The sequence below is a fragment of the Elephas maximus genome, chromosome 15 (genome assembly GCF_024166365.1).
Source record: "Elephas maximus indicus isolate mEleMax1 chromosome 15, mEleMax1 primary haplotype, whole genome shotgun sequence".
Taxonomy (NCBI): Eukaryota; Metazoa; Chordata; class Mammalia; order Proboscidea; family Elephantidae; genus Elephas; species Elephas maximus.
Genome location: NC_064833.1, coordinates 59,235,706 through 59,250,384, shown reverse-complemented (window position 1 = coordinate 59,250,384; position 14,679 = coordinate 59,235,706).

The window sequence follows — 14,679 nt, the reverse complement described above, 5'->3', positions numbered from 1 at the left end:
GATGTAGCTATTCTGGGGAATGTGTGCTTTGCATCTATTGGGTGGAGTGTGCTATAAATGCCTGTGAGGTCAAGTTGGCTGATCGTGGCCTTTAGATCTTCTGTACCTTTGTTGAGTTTCTTTCTATATGTTCTGTCCTTTATTGAGAGTGGTGTGTTAAAGTCTCCTATTATTATTGTGGGACTGTCGATTTCCTTTTTCAGTGCCGTTAGAGTTTTTTTTTTTTTTATGTGTTTTGGAGCCCTGTCACTGAGTGCATAGATATTTATCATGGTCATGTCTTCATGATGGATTGTCCCTTTAATCATATACTGCTCTCCTTTGTCTTTTATGGTGGATTTTGTTTTAAAGTCTGTTTTATCTGAGATTAGCATTACCATTTCTGCTCTTTTTTGGGAGCTGTTTGCTTGATATATTTTTTTCCATCCTTCTATTTTTAGTAAATTTATGTCTTTGTTTCTAAGATGTGTTTCTTGTAGATAGCATATTGATGGATCCTGTTTTTTTATGCACTCTGTCATTCTCTGCCTCTTTATAGGCGCATTTAGGCCATTTATATTCAGGGTAATTATTGATAGGTGTGAGTTTATTGCTCTCATTTTGTAGTGCTGTTTTTTGTGGTGCTGACATTTTCTGTGTTCCTCTTACTCTCCTGTGCTGAATTCCTTTTGTTTGTAGATTTTTTTTCCATTTCTTTTGTTTTTGTAGATTTTGTTTTTACTGAGACTCTATGTTTTTCTTCTTTCTTTTGATGAGTAGTTTTGTTAACTTTCTTTGTGGTTACCTTGAAATTTACCCTTATCTTCCTAAGTTTGAACCAGTGTATTATTACTTGGTATCGCCTTGCCTTCCTCTCCATTATAAAGTTTTATACCTATACCATTTATTCTCTCTTTTATTGTTCTGACATTGTTGTCATTTGCAGATTAACCTCTCTGGTTCCCTCTTTAAATCTTCTGGTTTTGAATAGTCCTCGAGAGTTCATTTCCGAGGTTGGTATCTGGCTTCTACAATCTTGCTTCCTATATTCAGGCTGTGGTCTGATATTGTTTTTTCTCAAACTGAAGGACTCCTTTTAATAATTCTTGTAAGTTTGGTTTGGTTTTTAGATATTCCCTTAGTTTCTGTTTTTCTGGAAATGTCCTAATTTCACCAACACATTTGAATGAGAGTTTTGCAGGATATTATTCTTGGTTGGCAAATTTTTCTTTCAAGATTTTGTATATATCATCCCTTTGCCTTCTTGACTGCATGGTTTCTGCTGAATAATCATAGCTTACTCTTATTGTTTACCTTCTGTATGTGACTTCTTTTTTCTTGAACTGCTCTCAGAATTCTTTCATTGTCTTTGGTTTTAGTGAGTGTGATTGTGATATGCCCTGGCGATTTTCTTTTGAGGTCTATTCTATATAGGGTTCGTTGAGCTTCTTTGACGGTCAGCTTTTCATCTTTCATGATATTAGGGAAGTTTTCTGTCATCAGTTCTTCAGTGATTCTGTGTCTTTCTTTTCTCCTCTTCTTCTGGAACTCTGCTCACTCACATATTTTTGCTTTTGATTGTATCCCATGCCATTCTCAGGGTTTTTAAATTTTATTTTGTTCTTTTTTCTGATTTTTCCTCAAACAAAGTTGTATCCAAGTATTTGTCTTCATTTTCACTGATCCTGTCTTACATTGTTTCAGTTCTGCTCCTCAGGTCTTCTATGATGTAGTTTATTTTTGAAATCTAGTTTTTTATGTTTTATATTTCTAGTTGTTTTTGTATGAATTCTAGTTGTGAATTTATTTTGACATTTTGTTCTTGTATTATTTTCCTGAATTCTCGTGTTTTTGTCTGTATTTTCCATGAACTTGTGTGCCTTTTTCATGAATTTATCTATTTTTTTCCTGCTTTGTGCTTCAGCTCTTGGGTAAAAAAAAAAAAAAAATTTTTTTTTTTTAGCTCTGAATATTAGAAATTTGAATTCCTTATCAAGTAGTACCAGTGCCTTTTCTTCTCCTGGAAAGTAATCTGGTGTTTTATTTTGGACGCCTACTGGAACCATCCTGTCCTGGTTTTTTTCCATGTTTTGATATTGTCTGCTGTCTTTGGGACATTAAGTAGCTACTTTCTTCTTTTATTTATTGTAGATTTGTTTGTTTCATCCTGCTTTTTTGTTTTATTTGGTTATGTCTGAGCAGGTGGGCTGTGCATTCTTTGTTGTTTGCTCATCTATGGGCACAGTACTTTTCACCTCTTTTTCCAGTGGGCAGGGCCAGTTGCTCAGCTATGGTGCAGCAAGGCAGGTTCAGCTGAAGGGGAGGGGTTAGGATGGGTTCTTTATGGCACTTACTGAGGCCAACAAGGTGGGCCAGGGGTCAGTGCAGGGCAGGTTCCAGTGGGCAATGCTTGTGCTGCTTAGGGGTGTGATGTTCAGCATACAGTGCAGGTAAGCAGGAGGTGGGGCAGGTTATGATATGTGGAGATAAGATGGGTATGGGAAAGAAAAGAGAGAGGAAAGAGAAGCAGGAGCTGAAAAAAAAAGAAAGAAAAAAGTGCTGAGGGAGCTTGCTGTTGGAGTGGAGAGAAGAGAAAGGGAGATGTGAAAAAAAAAAAAGAAAGAAAAAAGAAACAGAGAAAAAAATAAAAATTAAGAAAGAAAAACAAATGCCCCCAGGGATCCCATTGGCAACTGGGGAGTGGCTCCCAGGCCTCAGGGCATAGCTCATCTAGAAAGGGCAGAGATGGCACACAGCACCAGGTATTCAGGAGACAGGAAAAGAAGGAAAGCAGAGAGGTGAAAAACAGAAATGAAGAAAAACAAAAAGGAAAAGAGAAAAGAATAAATAAATAAAAGAGAAAGGCCTCCAGGGATTCCACCAATGTGACTGCAGAAAAAGGAGGAGTGGCTCCTAAGCTGTGCAGTACAGCCCGGCTAGAAGGGGCTCTGAAGCCATGAAAAGAAAAACAAACAAACAAACAAAACAAAACAAAATAAACACAAGTAAAAAAGTTCCTGAGGCTCCCAGCAGCGTGGCTGCACAGACTGGAGCAGCAGTTCCCCAGCTAAGCAGCACTTCATAGCCCGTCAAGAGGAAGCAAAGATAGCACATGGAGCCAGGTGTTCAAGAGAAAGGAGGGGGAGGAAGTAAGAGGCAGGGAAGAAACCAAAAGAAGCAGGAAAAAGAAACACCAGCAACAATGAAATGGTACTGAAGAGCCAACCGGTGTGGGTGTGGCAAACTTACGCAGCATGGAGCTGGTGCCTCTTGGCCGGCTGAGAAAACTCAGCCCACTGGAGACCAAGCAGAGGGAAGAAGGACGTGGGATGGAAAAGTATATAACACTGGTTACCTGGTGCTTTGTCTCCTGCTGGAAGCTCCATGAAGCTGCTTTCCTGTACTCTCTGTCCACCGATCTTCAACAGGAGTCCAAGATGTTGACTCCATGCTGCCTTAGCTGATAGGGGACCTCCACTTGTATATCTCCTTGCTGTTATTTCTCTGCCAGTTTCTTATTCCATTCAGTGTATGGTTGAGTTGTTTATCTCTTCATTTTACACTTAGGGTTCCAGGATTGATGTTTGCCTCGGTTTTACCTAGTTTTTCAGGTCTCTGCTGAGGGATGGTGTAGTGCTTCTGTCTATAGTGCCGTATTGACCCTGCCCCTATGTCTCACATACTTTGGGCATATTATCAGGAGCTATCAGCCCCTGGAGAAGGACATCATGCTTGGTAAAGTAGAAGGTCCGTGGAAAAGAGGACGACCTTCAATGAGGTGGACTGACACAGTGGCTACAACAATGGGCTTGAGCATATCAACAATTATGAGGGTGATGCAGGACCAGGCAGTGTTCTGTTCTGTTGTACCTAGAGTCGCTATGAGTTGGAACTGACTCGACTGCAACTAACAACAATAACAACAACAAAGATGAGACGGCATGGATGGGCAGGGAAACCGGACTAATGGAAACAGGGAACCCAGGGAGGAAATGAGGAGAGTGCTGGCACATTGAGGGAATTGCAACCAAGAGCATGAAACAATTTGTGTAAGAATCATTGAATGGAAAATTAATTTGCTATGTGAACTTTCACCTAAAGCACAATAAAATGTTAATAAAAAATAGTCACTATTCATGTGGACATTGAGGATTCTAGAATGAGATATGCAAAAACTCTGGGTACTTCTGTAAATCATACACTAAGCATCATATACTGTGACATGCTCACTTCACTGACGTAGAAAGAGCAGTGTTTTCCTTTTTACATTTGAGGAAATTGTGACTTGGGTTGGTTAAATGACTTGCCTAAGGTCACATAGTATGGGAGTAGCTCTGAGATTCACATGCAGGTTTTTTTTTTATACTTTAAACCAAGTATTTATTTTTATTGTAGCATTTTTTTTTTTTTTTAATTTCTGTATGCCCTGAGATGAGTATAGAAAACAATTTGAACTGTGGTCCAGCAATACCTACCTGAACTTAAACACATTACTGAAAATGATAAAATGTAAAATGGTACTTTGGGTAATTTGACAATTTACTACGAGCCAAGGCAGTTGGGGAATATGTGACCGGAGTCAGAGCAAAAGCAAGCAAAAACTACAACAGAAAAGGTAAAGCCATGACATGACAAATGATTAATTTCTTAGGCACATTATTTAATCTCTACAATTCTTTCTTAAAACAACTATCTACTGAGTTATAATAATTCACTTAAAAAACACTTAGGGAGATTAGATCACAAATATGTATAGAAGGCCCAGTATAGTGCCTAGAAAATTAAGTTCTCAATGCACGTTAGATCTTTTCTCTTTATCAGTCAACTTTATAGATCTTTGATTGGGTTCTTGATAGGACAGTTTCCAAGAAGTGGTTGGTTTTTGGTTTTTGACAAGGTTGTTCTTCAATGCTAAACATGGCCTAGGGCCAGTAGGGGGCAGCAGAGCACCGGTCCCACATCTAGAATTCCGCAAGCCACCTTCTGAAAGATTTACAATACCCGTGGCTCAAGCCTTTGGCCTTTCCTAGAGACCCAGACTGGTTGGATAGGGCAAAGAGCTAAAGCTGAAGTAAAAGTGCTAATACAGCTTACAAGCAAAATTTGACAAAGTAGACATCCAAACCAAAGACTGAAATAAAACGCGTCAGCTAGACCACATCCAGTCGCATAGTAACCCTCTGCCTTGAGTTAATTCCGACTCAAAGCCACCCTCTAGGACAGATTAGAACTGCCCCATAGGGTTTCCAAGGCTGTCAATCTTTACAGGAGCCGACTGCCACATCTTTCTCCCGTGGAGCATCTGGTGGGTTTGAACCACTGACTTTTAGGCTAGCAGCCAAGCGCTTAATCACTGTGCCACCAGGGCTCCTTCTCTTGATGTAGAAGGAAAATATACATCGTGGAATAAAAATATGGTAAAAGTCATCTTTTGCCAAATCATGTGTGTACACTTTTGGAGCCACACCTCCTTGGAGAAACAGGGATTTTAGTTCATTTTCTATCATTTGGTAATCTGATTCTATTAAATCAGTGTTTGTTTTTCTTAGTGTGATCACATTTACCTAACTCCACAAATACCTAATGGAGGGAAAAAAAAGTAGAGAAGCCTTGCTCTCAAGGGTGATGTGTTGTGGTAGGACAGGGCTGAGTATTAGAGTTAGCAAAGTTATCTTCAGCAAAATTTCCTTTCTCCTTAAACCCTGGAATCTGAAAGTTACTGAACGCTTTTTCTTCATTAACGGAAATTAAAAAAAGAAATGGATTGCTGCTTTCTTAAATATCCTCTCACATTCTTCTCAATAGCATCTCTAGTACCTCTGCAGTACATCTGTTTCCTCTGGGAAAAGTGTTTAGATCTCAGGTCTCAAGCCATTCCACTTCCAAAGTTATGATGACTTGTCACTTGTTCCCATTCAACCTTAAATAGCTCTGAGGTCCTTCTACCCTCAGACAGCTTTACAGAGGGAAGCACACAGTTCTGCTGAGCACTCTATTGGCTGTTAATGAGGATTATTTCTCAGGACAATGCTCTTTTCAGGACTATCACTTTTAAAAAATTTTTTTCCTTTCCCACTGATGTGGCATGAGGAATATAATTTTGTCATTGTATGTAATTTAATCTGATTTTTTTTCTTTTCTGGTTATGGAAAAAAAAAAAACATTGCCATTGGGTTGCATTATTCAACTCCATTAAGTTTCCTCTTAGACATAAATTAACAAGCTTTAGTGATACCTTGGTTTATAATGATTGTGAAAATTTTAAATAAGGTAATATATTCTATCCAGTCAAAAGAAAGGATGTGAAGCAGTATGTAATTACTCTGACTTACCTAATTATGGCAAAGTATCTTACAAGGATCCACAGGCACCCAACTTTTCTCAATCATTCTAAGTGGTTAAGTGCAATGATACCATCGAATCTACTGAAAGTCCTACCATCGTGTTATGTGATTGTTTTCTGCACTTCTATGTTATTTTACCAACCTCTCTTTTATGTTTCATTGATGACTTCAGAGTCGTGCAGCATCTAAGTTGTGAAATACTTTGAAAATACAACTGAATGTCATTAAGAGATTTATAGAGAATTGTGAATTTGAAAAATAAAGAAATATGAGAAAATAAGAAATTGAGAAAGGCAGTAAAGGTAGTTACCTGTAATCTCTGAGATATATAGGTATTCTTCTAGTGAAATCAGAGAATTATGAAAGTATAACTCATAGAGGAAAATTATCCCATAGGAAGAGTTTGGACTTTGAATCCTCCATTTGCAAAGTCCAGTGGTTCAGTGCATCCCTACGTGATTGAAAAGGAGTCACTCTGGCCCTTGATCCTGACCACTTCTCTTTGGCTGATAAGCAACCCTAACTTACTGAGATGACAATCAACACGTCTGAGATGGTCCTTACCCTCATTGGGTAAGTATCTTTCCAATATCTAGAAGGGTTCAAATTGAAAGTAGAGATGACAACATAAATCAAACCTAAGATAGTTACACTTGTCGTTGGCGTTAGGAGTAATACATGTAATTGGTATTTTAAATGTTTATAATGTTTAAGATAACTTGACATATTAAACAATCTGGGATTTTATCAGATTTAAGTTTATAACTTAAAAGGTATAATTAATTTTAGACTTGTGATTTGAAGGTGAAAAGCGTAAAGAAATTTGGCTAACATGTTGGACTAAAATAAAACCAAAAAAATCAATTGCCGTGGGGTAGACCCTGACTCATGGTAACCCCACGTATGTCAGAGAAGAACTGTGCTCCTTCATTTCCAGTGACTGACTTTTTGGAAGCCGATCACCAGGCCCCTCTTCCTAGGCACCTCTGGGTGGACTTAAATTGCCATCCTTTTGATTAGTAGCTGAGCACTTAAGCCTTTGTGCCATCCAGAGACTCCCCTAATAAGACAGTCAAAATAATTTCAGTAAATTATAAGTTCAATTTGCTAGATTCTCAAGTTATTTTTTGAGTACATGCAACAGTTTTACTTATTAATTCATACATTTGAAGGAGAAGGACATAAAAAGAAGGTAGAATTATTAAAATTTAAGTGAATTTGAAGTGTAAGTAACAACAGAATTGAGTTGTAAATAAAACTCTTTTCAAAGGCACTTTAGTCTGTTTATTTTTGCCTTAATCAAAGAAAAAAAGCTAACCAAGAAAAAGTGAAGATTAAGGTCTATTTTATTAGATTAATAAATAAAATATTTGAACATTGAAATAAGGAAAGCAATGTTCAGAATTTATTGCTTTAACATAATGAATGTTAATTTTAAAGCTCAAAGCAAACGTGAACAGTACTCTGTAATAACAAAAACCACCATGGACATCACGAAGTTCATTTTGACATTATGCCATAGCCGTAAGCTTGATTATGAAACAAGTGTTCGAAACCTGGCTATTGTTGGCCTTTTGTTCTTACCAGCTAATAGTTAAAAAGGATGACAGAAGCCGTTGTCAGACTCTGTCAGCTTCTGCCTGTGAAAAAGGTTTTTGAATATCAAAGCGCACACAGTTGCATCACCTCATTTTTAGGAGATTTCCAGATCTTGTTTTTTGACTCTAAATGTGGGGACTATTGTTCTTTGAAAAGTTGTAGTTTAGAACTGTATTGCCCTGTGGCAAGATCTCCATTTTTTATGTTCTCAAAACCACACTTTTTTTTTAAAGTGTGGTTTTGAAAGAATAGCATACAGCTTTCAGAAGTGATATTGCCTTTTTCAGGGATAATAAAGAAATGATTTTACTCTTTGGTATCTTGTGTATTAAATAGACATGGGGCCCTCCTACCCCAAAACAGAAGGAGGTCCAAGGCATCAACCCAAATTAAAATTTACAGAACAGTAAGTTCAGCCATAGTTCTGTTAATTGTGCTTCTTAAAACTGCCAACGATGCCATTTAGGGAGTTCAAAAAATAACCTGCATTGGAATTCTCTGTTATAGTCCTCCTTCTTAGGAATTAATTAATCATGCAACTGAGGGTAAGCTACTTTATCGGTGTAAATTTTGCTTTCTTTAAGTGTAAAGTGCATCTTTTAGAGAAAGGATCGACATGGCTTTTTGTTGTTGTTGAGCACAACCAGGTATGATTCTTGAAGCTCATATGTTTACATGGTTATTTTCACTTGCTGTAGATGGCTTCCACAGTTAGTGGGCTGTGCATCATATGCATAATAATGGTTTTATTTGCTCCCTGCATTTGATTTTATTTGCATATTGTTTTCCTATTTCTGTGAACTAATCGTGAAATTCTTTTGGCCTCTCTTGCCTGTGAAGACGAAAGTGAAGGTGAAGAGCTTTTGTTTTGCTGTGGAATAGAAAACCCTCTGGCCAAGGATTGGACCTTTGACTCTGGTTCACGAGAAATGTTTTTGATCAAATTAATTAATTAGCCTCGACACATCTTCAAAGAAAATGAACGTTATAGTAATCGCACAGAATTTATCTAGGTTGCTCAGGGAAATTTCTTTCCTTCTGCTTTTTATTTGCCCAAGGATTTCATAAATGCTACTTAATCGTAGATTAAAGAATTATGGCAATGGGGCTTTTACCATCAAAGTCATTGTGATACAGTACACCAAGAAAAGCATCTTTCAGTTTGAATTTTACAGTTTTTTCTTTTTCAGTGAGTTGTTTCTTTATGTTTATAGCCAACCTTCCAGTGCTTAGTAGGTAGAAGACACTCCATAAACATTTGGTAGAAAAAAAAAAAAAGTAGAGGAATGAGTAAATGAATGAACAGCCATTTCCACTTCCTATCTATTGCCACCTAAGGAAAAGCCAAAAACTAAAACCAAACCAGTTGCTGTTGAAATAGTTCTGACTCACGGCAACCCCACGTGTGTCAGAGTTTTCAATGGCTTATTTTTCAGAAATAGATTGGCAGGCCTATCTTGTGAGGCAACGTATTACCCCCACATTTACTGCTTTAAACCAACGTTAGGGATTTATTATCTTGGCCAGTTTCTGTGGGTCATAAATTTGGAACTGGCTTAGTTACATTATTGTGGCTTGGAATTTCTTACGAGGTTACAGTCAAGTTATCTGATCTCTCCGTAGGACTGCTTGTACGTGTTCACATTATGGAAGCTGGCTTCCGCCAGAGCAAATGTTCCTAAAGAGATCAAGACATAAGCTTCGTTATATTTGACGACTGAGTTTTGCAAGTCACACACTGCCTTTTCCACAATATCCTGTAGCTTTAGTGGGCTGACCCTGTTCAGTATGGGAGTGCATCATACAAGAGCATGAAGGTCAGGAGACAGGGCTACTGGGATCATCTTGGAGGCTGGCTAATTCATACGTACAGACACTGTACAATTTATAAAAATTTTCATAAATATTGTTATTTTGTTTTGTCTAGTTCAAATCTTTCATGTTATAAATGAGGTAACTGTGGCCCAAAGAAAAGTAGCCGATTCATGATAATTCTTAGGGTTGAAGAAATATATTCTCAACACACTATGGAAATACACAGTTAGCTGAGGAATAATTTTTTTTTAATATATTTCCATTAAAATTAGCATTTCTCAAGTTATTTCCAAGCCCTTTGGTATAAAATTCTGTGTGCATCATGATGAGTGGGGCCCTGGTGGCGCAGTGGTTAAGAGCTGCAGCTGCTACTCAAAAAGTTGGCAATTTGACTACAGCAGCCCTCCTTGGAAACCCTATGGGGCAGCTCTTTTCTGTCCTAAAGGGTCACTATGAGTTGGAATTGACTTGGTAGCAATGGGCTTTTGGATCCTGATGAGTACAGAATAGGAAGCACCTTTATCAATTTGAGATTTGTCTATTTAAAGCCTTAACTTTCACAGGAAAGAAACCACCTCAGTTAACATTGGTAAATCCCTCTAGCTTAAGTGCAAGAAGTCAATCACAGAAAAATCACAAAGCGTAAAGTAACCCATAAAATAACACTGCCAGTCTGATCTCTTAGGAAAAGCAAGCAGTGGAAGGGAAAGATGTTTTTGAAAACATGCACCAGTCTCCTAACAAACCAAAACCAAATTACAGTGTATGCTTACACTAGAATGGCTATTACTTTAAGAAAACTCAAAGCAATTTTCTATGAAAGATAAGGTCATCACATCCCAGAGTAAGAATGATCACTAAACTGAGGCCAATCTTACTGACATACACAGTGCAGGGAAAGACTATACTCTGAAGAGTTAAGAAAACTATACAATTAAATGTTACTTTTACTATGATTTTATTTATTTTTAATTTCATCTTAGCTGGATTTTCTTAATTTTTTTAAAACAAAATTTGATCTCTTATGTGTTGGGAATAGTTAACTAGGTAGTAATAGTGACAAAACGTCAACAATTTGTGGTCAGAGAATTATTTCAAAATTGAAGAAGTTATTATTTTCCCATAAATTACATAGCTTGGTCAGTCCTAGGTGATTTGTGTTTGGAGAAATCTCATCACAGATGGAGAGAAGGGAGAAGAGAGCTCGCAATGGTTTTCACCTTTTATGTTCCAGGCACTGTGCAAAAATCTACTCTTACCACCTCATTTAATCTGTAAAGTTTATGAAGAATATCTGAGATGCGGAGAGAATGAGGAAGCTGAAGTTTGCAGATTGTTATTGCCTGTAATTAGTTGCTAAGAAGTAGCAGAGTCAGAACTTCTTCTGACTGTCCAGCTCTTTCTACCAGTCCATTATGTCTCCCAGAGAAAATAAAGATTCAGGGAATCTTCCATCCTAATGTCAACTAAGGACTGAAGTAAAGTCCTCAGGTTATGTTACCAGGAGACATAGAATTTGGAGAGTGTTACAGGAAAAGTCAGAGTATGTTACCTCAGAAATGACAAAACCTTATCAAGTTTTTTACATAGTCCCCTGTTTTAAAAAATAATAAAGATAGATAAGTAAAATTGTCTTTTCAGTGTTACAGGTATGATGTCAGAGCCTAACTCAACTGAGAGTTTTGCTACTCACTTTCCTGTCCTTATGTTGTCTCACTAATTCACTTTGTATAATTGTATTAACAATTGTTGTTGTTCTTAGCTACCTTCAGTCCATTCTACCACATGCTGACTCCATGTGTTAGAGTAGAAGTGCTCCATAGGGTTTTCTTAGAGATAATGAAAGCAGATCTCTAGGCCTGTCTTCTGTGGACTACTTGGTGCATTCGAACTGCCAACCTTTTGGTTAGTAGTTGAGCACAAACCATTTTTACCACTTAGGGCATTTGCATTAACACTTTGTTGTTGTTAGCTACCTTCCAGTCCATTCCAATTCATGCTGACCGTATGTGTACAGAGTAGAATTGCTCCACAGGATTTTCAAGGCTGTGATCTTTTGGAAGCAGATCACTGTGCTTGTCTTCTGAGAAGCCTCTGGATGTGTCCAATCCACCAACCTTTTTAGCTAGTAGTTGAGTATTTAACCATTTGTACCTTTCAGGGACTCTTTACGCTAACACTATTTGACCACAGTTCCTTTCTGGCATTGCATTCAGATTTGTGTTTAATCTTGTACTAATTCAGTTTCTGTTGGCCTGGTGATCAGCATGACATCTGTCTGTCATCAGCCATCCCCTCAAATGTAGCCTGAACAGCTTCTTGAGCGTTGCAGGAAATTAATCAATGCCCATCACATCAGTGTGTTCCAAATATCAAAATGACAGCAGTCTTAATTCTTTGGGGACACTGTGCCTAGGGGAAATAACAATTTCTAAAAACCATTAAAAAAAGAAAAATTAGAGTTCTCCTAGTCCGACATCCTGCTTCCATGAAAGAATTGACCATAAACACAAATGTTCACATCCTGTTATTAACCATGTCATGCACTGGAATTTGACAATCTCTTTCAGTTTCCTGTTCTGATGTTTGATAGACCTACTGTCATGAAGTTCTTTATCGAGTGGCTTTAAGTCTCAAGGTACCCAAGTCCTGCTAAGCTCTTTTCAATCTTTTGTTTGCTTTCTAGTGATCAATCCACATCTATTTTATCCTTGAGTCTAAGTGATTCATTGTTCAATTAACATTTCTTGGCTTCTATAAATTATTCCTCAATTAAGTTTAGAGTAGGGTAATTGGTTTAACCTGTGGCAGCCTCCTCCATCTGCATTACCACAGAGGCTCTCTGCCCAAGAAAGCCTGCTGTTCTCTATACCATATGCATTTCCACATGCACTTTTTCTTCAGATAAACAAAGTGCTATTGAGGTCAGAGGAAAGGTTATACACTCATTGAAGGGCGCTAAATGGTCATTAGCACAGGATTTTCAGTTCTTTTCAAACTCATTCCTGTATTAATCTTCATTCATTTATGTGACTTCCTTTCTGTGATAGAGAATACAACCACTGTTAAAATCACCACCATCATCATCACAGGCCACTTGACTGCACGTACTGCTGATTCTTCTCATGCCTGACAACTGTTGCAGAATTGCAGAATATCAACATTGTCCTTTTATAAAATGACCAATCCGAGATTGAAGGAATGAGGCAAAAATCAACAGAAGTCTCTTAATGCCTCTGCAGAACGTGCATATATACCCACAAGCATAACTCAGGCTAAGAAAAATATACAAGAAAAAGGAGAGGCCATCTCCATGTTGTTATGTACAGCAAAAGCGAGTTCATCTACTTGCTAGGCAGTATGGTGTAATGAGGTGGAGGAATCAGACGAAGTGTCAGGAGACCTGATTTTTAGTCTCAAATTTGCTATCGTCTCGCGCCTCCAGTTTTAATATGCATGTAAATCACCTGGGGATCTTGTTAAACCACAGAACCTGTTCCTGTAGCTCTGGGGTAGGGCTGGAGGTTCAGAATTTCCAACAAGTTCCTAGGTGATGCTGACGCTATTCCATATTCTGAGTAGCGAGAATTTGCTTAACTAATTTCAAAGTAGTTCCCTGTTCTTTTTGAGTTTTGGGGTTTTTTTTTTGTTGTTGTTGTTCATAAAATAAAGTAGAACTCAACAGTATGCAGGAACCTCCTCAATATTACAGTGTTTTGAATTGCACGACCCCTTCGTACCACTGCTAAAGTAATTTCAAGTTACATCCTTTGGCAATTTTATTTGTCTTGAATTTACTGAAGATTAGAATTTAACGCCTTACTATTTGTTATGTCCCAGATGAAGTTTGAGTCATAATTAAGGAAATATTTGAGATCCTGAAAGACTTTCATTTTTCATAATGAAAGTACAAGCCAGACCTTCTGACACAGGAACATACTGAGAGAATAATCGAATGGCTGTACAGCAAACGCTTCGATATAAATGCGGCCCTTATTGTTAAGAATATGGTACTTTCCTGTGGATATGTGCATATATAATGAACAAAAAGTGGGTATACATACACACATTTATATAAAAGTACATATATACATATATACGAGTGGATATATATACATATTTATTTTTGTTAATTATTTAAAAATATTTATGGAAAGCTTCAAAAAAAATGAAATTACAAAATAAGCCTATACAGCAATCACTCAACTTTAAAAATATTAACATTTTTACCAATTTTATTGTATCTATTCCATACTCCCCACCCCCCAACTAATTTTTTGAGAAGGTTGGATTATCTTAAAGCAAATGCTAGATATCATGTAACTTGTAATTATTATTTTAATATATGTATTACTACATTAAAAATCTTTAAAAAAGACAGTTGCACTTTCAAGACTGTACATCCTTTGTGTACATAATTCTATAAATAGCATTGTAGAAATCACATGGCACTCTGGCAAATTTTTAAAAACTGGCTCTCTGAAAACAAACAAACACAAAAATAAAAAGCCGTGGTTTGCTGTCTTTACTGATTTCTGTGGTGTAAATACTCCCAACTTGGTGAATTTCAAGTCCCTAACTTGATGTCACTGATTATGTATTTGAGAAGAGATGCTAATAGCCACTCTCCTGAGCCAGGACAAGCCAGCACATGACTGTATAAATCTATCTGTTTATATGCTTGAACATATAAATGTATATTTCCCCCTGCATCTCAAATAAGAAGTCCTGGGTCATTCTGAATGTGGACTGGCTGTCTTATCTCTGTAAATAATTTATGCCAGCAAGTTATCACAGTGTTCCTGTCAAGTGCCTCCATGGGAGTTGTGCACTATGCTAGGAGTAATGATTTCTTAATCAAATTAAATAATATCATACTTCCCTCTCTATCATGGCACCATGTACCAGTGGACACTCCATAAAAATGTGTTTAATGAACAAA